Here is a 9,492-nt window from a genome sequence, read left to right on the forward strand (position 1 = left end):
GCTGGTAGAGAGGGGCCGTCCTGCCTCTCTCCTGTTGCCAGTATTTCGGCTGGGGTGGTCTGAGCGAGCACTGCGGGAGCGTCATGGTCAGACTCAGGAACAAGGGGGAGCGGTGGGCAGAGAACAGCAGCACTCTGCCCTGTTGCCAGCTCTTCTGCTGGGGAGCGGGGATCTGGGCCAACTGCCAAACATTCCGGGGACCCAGGTGTGGAAACCGCAGCCCCATCAACTACCACAGTCTCTGGGGCTGCCTGACTGGACCTTACAAGGTTGCTGTGGTCAGGCTCGGGAAACAGGGAAAGGAGCAGGCAGATGCCAGCGGTACTCTGCCCCGATGGCAGCTCTTCTGCTGGGTGGGTGCTTGTGGAGACCGCAGTGCCAGCTACTACACCCACAAAACCTTCTTCCTTTTGCTGGGAAGGGAAGCCAATTGCAAGCCCTCCCGGACCAATATCCTCAGATGTAAAATCAATTAAATCCACAATCTCTGGATCCGGTTGTGGTGTACAATCACATAGTTCCGCTATCGGATCTGGGTTAGCTGTCCAGTAACCCTGTGACTCAGTCCCATCCACCCCTTCTGGGTCAACATCCTCAGGTGACCACGCAGTAAAATCAATGAAATCCATGGTCACTGGGGCATACTGTTGCACATGGTCAAATAACTCTTGATATGCCTGTTCCAGTTCCCATTCTTGTGTGACCAAATAATCCAGGTCAGCCCACAGCTTAGGCACATATGGGATATCCTCCTCCCTTCGCTCCTGGATGTCTTCCTCCCGACACTCCGATGCACTACCGAAGTCGGGATCCTTTTCTATAATTTCCAATAATAATCCCGGGCCGCCGAAGCCATAGCCCTCTGTGGGACCTTTATCCTCCAGCCCCAGGCACATCTGTGCTGCGTACCACCGCAGAGCCCGATATCCATCGTCCAACCTCAGCTCTGTCTGGACCAGCACCTCCAGCTCAGCCACCCATTCCTCTTTGGGCTGCTTCCCCAAGAACGGCATCCGCAACTTCCGCTGGAGCCAAAACCTTTCCTCAAAGGTTGGGAGGCTTTTCCCCTTGTACTTAATTTCCCAGTGGAGAACCTCCCTCCAGAGCTTCAGGCGTTTACAATTCCTCTTGATCAGCTCTGCGTAGCTGACTTCCATTCTCTTTCCTGGAGATAGATCCCGGTGCAAAGGACGTGTCCCTCAGACTAGGAGGCAATCCCGCCGCTTGCCACCAATGTAACGGGTTCACCAAGAGAGCTGTAGTAACTCCCAGAGATCACCCAGATGTATCCTCCTGTTGTCCCCGGAATCACTTCCAGCACCAGTCAGCATGCGCACCTTGGAACCCTGCTATGTGTACCCAATAAGTAGACACAACTACCTTGAACTGAGTACAGCAGGAATGAACAGTTTATTGTAGTAAAACATAGACTGATATAGCCACAGAACTTCATTAACATAAATTAACAGATACATGTATTCCACCCAACCTTTAATCCCCAATCAGCAATCCTATTGATGGGATTAATTAAACAATGGAGTTCCTGCCTGTTTGGCAGCCAGGCTGGAGCCATCTCTGAGTACCTTGGGCCCCTGTATGACAGGTCATTCTGTCACAGTCTGTCTCTGGCGGTGTCACACGCAGCAGATACCGGCTGGGGAGGAATTTATAACGCGGGGTCCCTGTGTGTCCAGGCGGAGATTTTAGGGATTCTGGCCATCGGCTGGAAAACTCTGCTTCCTAAAACAAAAGAGAATTCGTTAAGATGGGGTAATTTTTCATCGTTCTCCAAGTAAAAACTCGCCCCGCGTTACCCAATAATGGGGCTTACTTACCCCGGGGGTCCCTGCGTAGGGAGTATGAAGCTGACACCCGGAATAGGAGGCCCCATTTAGCATAAGTCATCTGGTTTACAGGTGATTTTAATAATTCCTCCCCATATACTCCGGAAACCTCCGCGTCCCGACAGGAAAGATACTCCAGAAACCTCAGCGTCGCTCCGATGGGTGAGTTACTCCGGAAACCTCTCCCTCCCGACGGGTGAGTTACTCCGGAAACCTCTGCGTCGCCCGGATGGGTGAGTTACTCCGGAAACCTCTGCGTCCCGATGGGTGAGTTACTCCGGAAACCTCCGCGTCCCGATGGGTGAGTTACTCCGGAAACCTCCGCGTCCCGATGGGTGAGTTACTCCGGAAACCTCTGCGTCGCCCGGATGGGTGAGTTACTCCGGAAACCTCTGCGTCCCGATGGGTGAGTTACTCCGGAAACCTCCGCGTCCCGATGGGTGAGTTACTCCGGAAACCTCTGCGTCCCGATGGGTGAGTTACTCCGGAAACCTCCGCGTCCCGATGGGTGAGTTACTCCGGAAACCTCCGCGTCCCGATGGGTGAGTTACTCCGGAAGCCTCCGCGTCGCCCCGATGGGTGAGTTACTCCGGAAACCTCCGCGTCGCCCCGATGGGTGAGTTACTCCGGAAACCTCCGCGTCGCCCCGATGGGTGAGTTACTCCGGAAACCTCCGCGTCGCCCCGATGGGTGAGTTACTCCGGAAACCTCTGCGCCCCGATGGGTGAGTTACTCCGGAAACCTCCGCGTCCCGATGGGTGAGTTACTCCGGAAACCTCCGCGTCCCGATGGGTGAGTTACTCCGGAAGCCTCCGCGTCGCCCCGATGGGTGAGTTACTCCGGAAACCTCCGCGTCGCCCCGATGGGTGAGTTACTCCGGAAACCTCCACGTCGCCCCGATGGGTGAGTTACTCCGGAAACCTCCGCGTCGCCCCGATGGGTGAGTTACTCCGGAAACCTCAGCGCCGCCCCGATGGGTGAGTTACTCCGGAAACCTCTGCGTCCCGACGGGGGAGTTACTCCGGAAACCTCTGCGTCCCGACGGGGGAGTTACTCCGGAAACCTCTGCGTCCCGACGGGGGAGTTACTCCGGAAACCTCTGCGTCCCGACGGGGGAGTTACTCCGGAAACCTCCGCGGCGTCCCGACGGGGGAGTTACTCCGGAAACCTCCGCGTCGTCCCGACGGGGGAGTTACTCCGGAAACCTCTGCGTCCCGACGGGTGAGTTACTCCGGAAACCTCTGCGTCCCGACGGGTGAGTTACTCCGGAAACCTCCGCGTATCGATGGGTGAGTTACTCTGGAAACCTCCTCGTCCCGATGGGTGAGTTACTCCGGAAACCTCCGCGTCCCGACGGGTGAGTTACTCCGGAAACCTCTGCGTCCCGATGGGTGAGTTACTCCGGAAACCTCCGCGTCGCCCGGATGGGTGGGTTACCCCAGAAACCTCCGCGTCAACCCGATGGGTGAGTTACTCCGGGAAACCTCTCATGTGGCGTTAAACTCAGGAGCGGGTGGCTCGTCTGTCCCCCCAATTATTTGAAACACTCGCTTTGTCCATCTGTAGGCAAAAGGCATACAACGGGTTAATGTTTCATGGGAATAGCTTTTTATCGTTTGAACGATGACATCATATTATCTTATATCAGCAATTTCTGTATATTTATCATTTTATTCGCATCTTTTACAAAGTCATAAAATTCATTACTCCTCATGGATCTCAGTAAGCGAGAAACTACCTTATTAATTATTATTATTATTATTATTATTCTTTTACATTCCGTGGCTTTTATACGATTGGCTCTGCGCTCCTATATCCAGTATATCCGCCCATAAAACGTACTTAATATGCTCCATCATAACGGGTTATGAAACGGGGATGTATGTATATGGTGTACGTGGCATATGTATATAAGGATATATATGTTTGTATATGGTGTGGGTATATGATGCACGTGTGTGGTATATGCATGTATATGATGAATGTATAGGTGGATGTGCGTGATATGTGTATATGGGGATGTATATGTTTGTATATGGATTTGTGTGTATGGGCCTATGGATATACATGTATTCGTTTTTCTTGACGTAATAGTAATGAATATTTCTACATATATTATATTTATTACATATATCATATACTATGTAGTGATGTTTGGATATCTGATAATAAATGTGTGTTTTTGCTGCTGTAACAATGCTGTGTATGAAAGCTTTGTTTTTTCCCTTTTTTATTCACTTAACAAGTAATATTAATTGGTTCTCGATAAGGTAGAAGCGAGGCCTGTGATGTCTTTTTGTTATTGTCCGGGGTATTTTCTCTTCATATTGGATCCGGTTAATATATTCTTATTGTAAATTAATTATTTTCATGTACCGGAGACAATTCAATAACCGCAGATCAGTCCAGATTTGCATTTAATTTATAACTCATTTCTAATGTATTTTCTGCGGCTCCAAAGTTTATTGTGAGTTACTATAGTCTGAAATCGCCCCAAGTCCCTACGCATTACCGGCTACAGGGGGGTATTAAGCAGCAAGTGGAATAATCACCATAGCAACCAATACACCGTTCCTACCAATTGCTCCTCTACTACATACTGCGCCGGAATCTCTCCTTATACAGAACCCGGTTTTGCTTCTTTATATTCCACAAACAGCCCGACGTAAACGGCTGCTGGATTTATAGTTTGAGACCAGCTGGCTTTTTGGCCTCCTCTGCAGCTCTCTTTGGGGCCGCATCCGAGATCACTTGTTGTCATTATTGTTGTTATTATTCTGTATAATAAGCGGTTTGTTATATTATTAAGCTGTATATTTTCCCTGCAGTCTCTGGTGACTCTAGTAGATTGGCTCCTCTGTACCCTAGAAACCGCTCTAGAACCATTCTAGGTGGGGAGGACTCCTTGACCTGTTATATTTAGGACTCTCGGTTGAGCTTGGTTCCAGGGCTTAAGCTTCCTTGGTCGGGGGAACCCTCTGCGCCTTTTGCCTCTGTGTGGGTTGGTGCTCTTCTGACCTAGTGAGTTACCCCTGTGGGGGCTGAAAGTCTCTCTCCTGTCGCTCACGGTGGTGGTAATGGGGGGGGGGTCAGATGGGAGGTGAACCGGAGCATCGCGGCTCCCCGTCTGTTGTCTATCCCTCTGTCATGGCAGCAGTCCTGAGTAGCAGGAAGACGGGGCTGAGCCCTAAACGCCCTGTTAATGCGCGATCCGTACGTCTGGTTTGGGTTCGTTTTGGACGCATCATTTCACCGCTGTCGCGTTTTGACATGGATTTAATTGCTGGTCGGATAGGTTGTATTCTCTGCCTGTAATGCTTTTTCTGGGTGCTGCTACATCTTTGTATTATATCCGCTCCTGATATTCCCGAACTGCTCTTTGTGGAGGAGAAGCCTAAAAAAGCTCTTATGAAACCCAAACATGTGCAATTCTCAGGATGTCTCAAGTCCTAGGGGTTCCAGAAGGAAACTTTGCCCGGCCCGTGCGAAGTCTGTGGCTGACACGGATCCTGCGGGGAAAGGGATTTATGGAGCTGGGAGATGCATCAGAGGGGAAAGCTCTTTGCTTTTTCCTGTGCGATGCATGTTTATGAAGATGTCGCTCCAGAGTGTGTGAGTGAGGTCAACCTGAAAGGTGAATGAACCTGTCCCGACGGGCCGGGTGTTTGTTTCCCTTTGATGGCTTTAATCAGGTTTGTGATGCACCTGAAGTGGATACGGCAGTCATGGAAGTTTCACAATAAGACCCCCTTGCTGCTAGAAGATGGTTATCCTTTTTCTGATCAGATGGAGGAGAAGACAGAAGCGGCTACCGAGAAGCCTCCACCTCGGCTTTCAAACCAGGAATATCCTCTACAACGGTGGGCAGAGGTGTCAGACGAGGATAACATCGTTGCTAAGACTTCTGAAGAAGAAATTATCAAGAGTATCGCTGCCTTCAAATTCGCCGTGGACTTCTTGTGTGACGCTTCTATCAAATCCATGAGTATGTCGGCCAGCGCTTCTACTTTGTGTTGCTGCCAGAAGAGCTCTATAGTTGAATAGGCTACTTAATATCCCTTTCAGGGGCAGATCCATGTTTGGGGGAGATCTTGAATCCCAGTTAGAAAGACCTACAGGTGATTTTCTTTGAGGTATTCAGTGGTGAAACGATTTCAGCTTTTCCGTCCGCACCTTCCTGGTCAGCACCAGGGATATGGCTCCAGCCACCCAAAGACTCACAGGGAGCGGGGACACAGAGGCCATTCCCTTGGCAAAAAAAGATTGTATGGATTCCTTTCCCAAAGAGCCCCAGGATCCTAAGGGTTCGGCATAAGGGTGGGACGCCACCTGTATTCCAGTAGGGGGAAGGCCGGGGTTCTTCAGAAGGCTACCTGTTAGTTTCAGACCAGACTGGCTTCTGATGTCTCCTTCCCCAAGATCAGACCAGACGTGCCTTTCTTCTGTGCTCTATCAATCCGTTCCAAGACTTTCCGGCTATTATTGTACCCATCCCTGAGCTAGAAAAGAATTTTGGAATCTACTCACAAAAAAGTAGCCTCACATCAGCCCCCAAGGTTTTCACAAAGCTTTTGGCTGTGGTAGTGGCCCCCATGAGAGAATTTCTGTCATTCCCTACCTAGACGATTGGTTTATCGGGGCCCATTCAGCATTTAGTCGCTGGTGATTCAAGTGCTTTCCTCCCGAAAAACTTCCATAAGGAGTTGTATGTCTTTGGCTGGCAAAATGGCTTCTGGCCCACTTAAGAACAATCTAGAATTGTTTTGCATCGTTGGGACAGAAGCCGTTTTTCAACTATCTCATTGCCTTTCCTCCTCATGTCTGAGCCTCTTACCTGATGGGAACAGGGGGTCCATTCCGGACAAAGATTCTAACGACGCAAGTCTCAAGGTACGAGGAGCCATCTTGAAATAGGAGCTTGCGCAAGGCCACTGGTCTCCTCTCCAACCCCTTCTCTCCAACTGTCTAGAACTTCTGGCAGTAGAGTATGCCCATCGTCACTGGGGGACCAAGTTAACAGGCAAGAGCGTCTTTGTACACTCACACAATAGGTCTGTAGTAGACTAGATCAACAAGCAGAGTGGCACCAGAAGTCCGTTCCTGCTCAGGATTTCTTTCAGGCTGTTCCTTTGAGCAGAAGCTCATTCCTTCACATTGACCTCAGTCCATGACAAGGGTGCCTTGAGCACTCAAGCGGATTTCATGAGCCCAGCGCCAGTCTTTGCAGGAGAATGGTCTCTGAATCCGGAGATTTTCAGATTCATAGTCCAGAAATGGAGACTACGAGACGACTTAATGGCCTCCTGACCCAATGCTCTAGTCAAAACTTTATTCTCCCTCAATCTGGGAGATCAGCCTCTGGCGGTGGATGCCTTTTCCCAGACCCGGGATTTCCGGCTCCCCAGGGTTCTGCAAAATATCAAACAAGATCAGCTTCAGTTATCCTCATAGCTCCTGACTGGCCAAACAGGATCTGTATGCGGTTTTGATCTCCCTCCATTCCAGATCTCTGCATCTTCCGGTTCTAAGAAACCTTCTTCAGCAGGGCCCAATTTTACATCCAAAGCCAGAAATCTCCCATCTGACAGTTTGAATGTTGAGCGGAAGCTTTTTTTTGGGTTACCTCTCTGAGGTTAGAATCTGGAAGAGGTTTCCTTCTTGGTGGAGCTGCAAAGGTTTGTCCGCTACTCCTTGTCTTCCTAATTTGATTTTTGACTGTCTTTAAGAAGGTTTAGATTCCAGATTACAACCTTCTACCAAGGTCCATATTTCAGCCATCAGCACTCTTTGGGGGGGATATGACCCGGTCTCCCTGTCCGCAGTCAGATGTATTTTCTAAAGCTCTAGTCTGGATTAGACCTCGTCCTATTTCCAAGATGGCTCCTTGGGACCTTAATCTGGTGCTTTACAGTCTCCTGTTCCTCTTCACTCGTTGTCTCCATCTTCTTCCCTCAAGTCAGCATTTCTGGAATCCCTCGCCTCCGTCAGATACATCAGTGAGCGACAGACTGTCCATTAGGAACCCTTTCTGCGTTGGTTCGTGGATAAAGCGGGGCTTTCGTTACGTCCTGGGTTGTCACCCAAAGTCCTTTCAGCTTTCCCCAATAATCCGGACGTTGGTTGACCGACATTCTTTCCATCTCCTCAGGCGACGGGAGAGATTGCGCTGCATTCCCTGGGTTTGAAAAGGTGTCTTTGTTTATGTAGAGCGAGCCCGGTCCTTCCGGAAGTCTCTGCGGCTGTCTCTGGAATTTCCGAACGCTCTATCGCCAATTGGATTAACAGCCTGGCATTTTGAGCCGCGGGGAAGTCTCCGCCATCCGGGTCACTCAACTTGTGCAGATTCTGCCTCATTTCCGGTAAATCTGCTGCCCAGGGTAATTACTTCTATTCCCCGTGTCGTGTGCGCGTTCCTGTGTCCGTGAAAGTTTTTCTGGTTCCCGACCCTTCGATGGTTTGTATGTTTAGCTATCGGGTCGCCGGGGGCTGCAGGTCGGTTCCTTCAGAGAGCTTCTTTTCCCTGCTGGTCGCTGGTGACGCTTCTTCCCTCCCTTATTTCTAATATTTTTACATCTAATTTCCTTGTTTGGGGTATTTTGTTATTTATCTGGGGTTGTCCTAGAGGTGAGGGCTTGGTTTAGAGTCCGGTCCATCTAATAGTATCGCCAGGGACCAGCAGGGAAAAATACCCATCAAAGGCATAAACCCCCCCATATTTATAGAAATGCCCCCTTCCTGTGGTAAATAGTGACAGCTCGGGTAGGAAGCCGTGCCATGCGTTGGTGACTAAAGGGATACAAATATTGCAGCAGCAGAGATGCAGTTTCTCTGTAGAGCGTTTATCACGTGGTGGCCGTTTAGTAGGACATCAACTCTGTGTACCGCGCAGCGTATTATTCCTGCGGGTACCGCATCGCTGTAACCAAACGTCAGAAAACCCGAGACTTGGAAGAAGCTTATTCAGCGCAGATTATCGCGCCGGTCTTTGGGTCACATCGTGAATCAGCAACAAACCTCATTCCATGACTGAGGTATCAGAGGGCTTATGCTAAGAAAATGTATATAATAAAGTATAATATATGTAAATGTACATTAGAGGAGCGGGGATGGAAAGGAGTGTCATGAAGCAGACATGCGCTGTGCCAGAATCTCACGTGTCTTCTTCTTTTCTCGTAGGATTTGGTGAATTCGGGGTCAGCGCCCTGTTTTTCTTCATCGCCGCGGTAACTTTGGCCTCCATCAACCACAGGTCCGGGTCGGCGATCGCAGCAGCGGTAAGAGAATCTCTTTACTAATCTTTCCCAATCAAACCCAAACTGTACTTTTAACCCTTTTATTGCTGTGGGTCAGGTTGGTGAACCAGAGAGTCTCTGTATTACGGGTTAAATCTTGTAGCCCGAGAGCCGCGTTACTCCAACCGTGCAAAAAGAAAATGGCGAGTTCTGCGAGTTCAGAATAATCTCCTTTTATTGGACGAACGTTCCCGAGAATCGACCTCCTTTATCAAGTCAGAAACAGCGCTGACCACGGAGCGTGTGGGTGAGACGCGGGCAGCAGTGCGGGGGTTAAGGGGAATGATAGACGGATAAGGTGCGCGGGGGGTTAAGGGCAGTGATAGACTGATAGGGTGCGGGTCACAGCGGTTTAG

At 50.0% G+C, this 9,492-nt stretch overlaps 1 pseudogene; it reads left to right on the forward strand.

The window, feature by feature from the left end:
• LOC128504315 (CKLF-like MARVEL transmembrane domain-containing protein 4) overlaps positions 1 to 9,169 on the forward strand; it is a 28,633-nt pseudogene extending 19,464 nt beyond the window's left edge.
• The last annotated feature ends 323 nt before the right edge of the window (positions 9,170 to 9,492 follow it).

Source organism: Spea bombifrons, chromosome 9 (genome assembly GCF_027358695.1).
Source record: "Spea bombifrons isolate aSpeBom1 chromosome 9, aSpeBom1.2.pri, whole genome shotgun sequence".
Lineage (NCBI taxonomy): Eukaryota > Metazoa > Chordata > Amphibia > Anura > Pelobatidae > Spea > Spea bombifrons.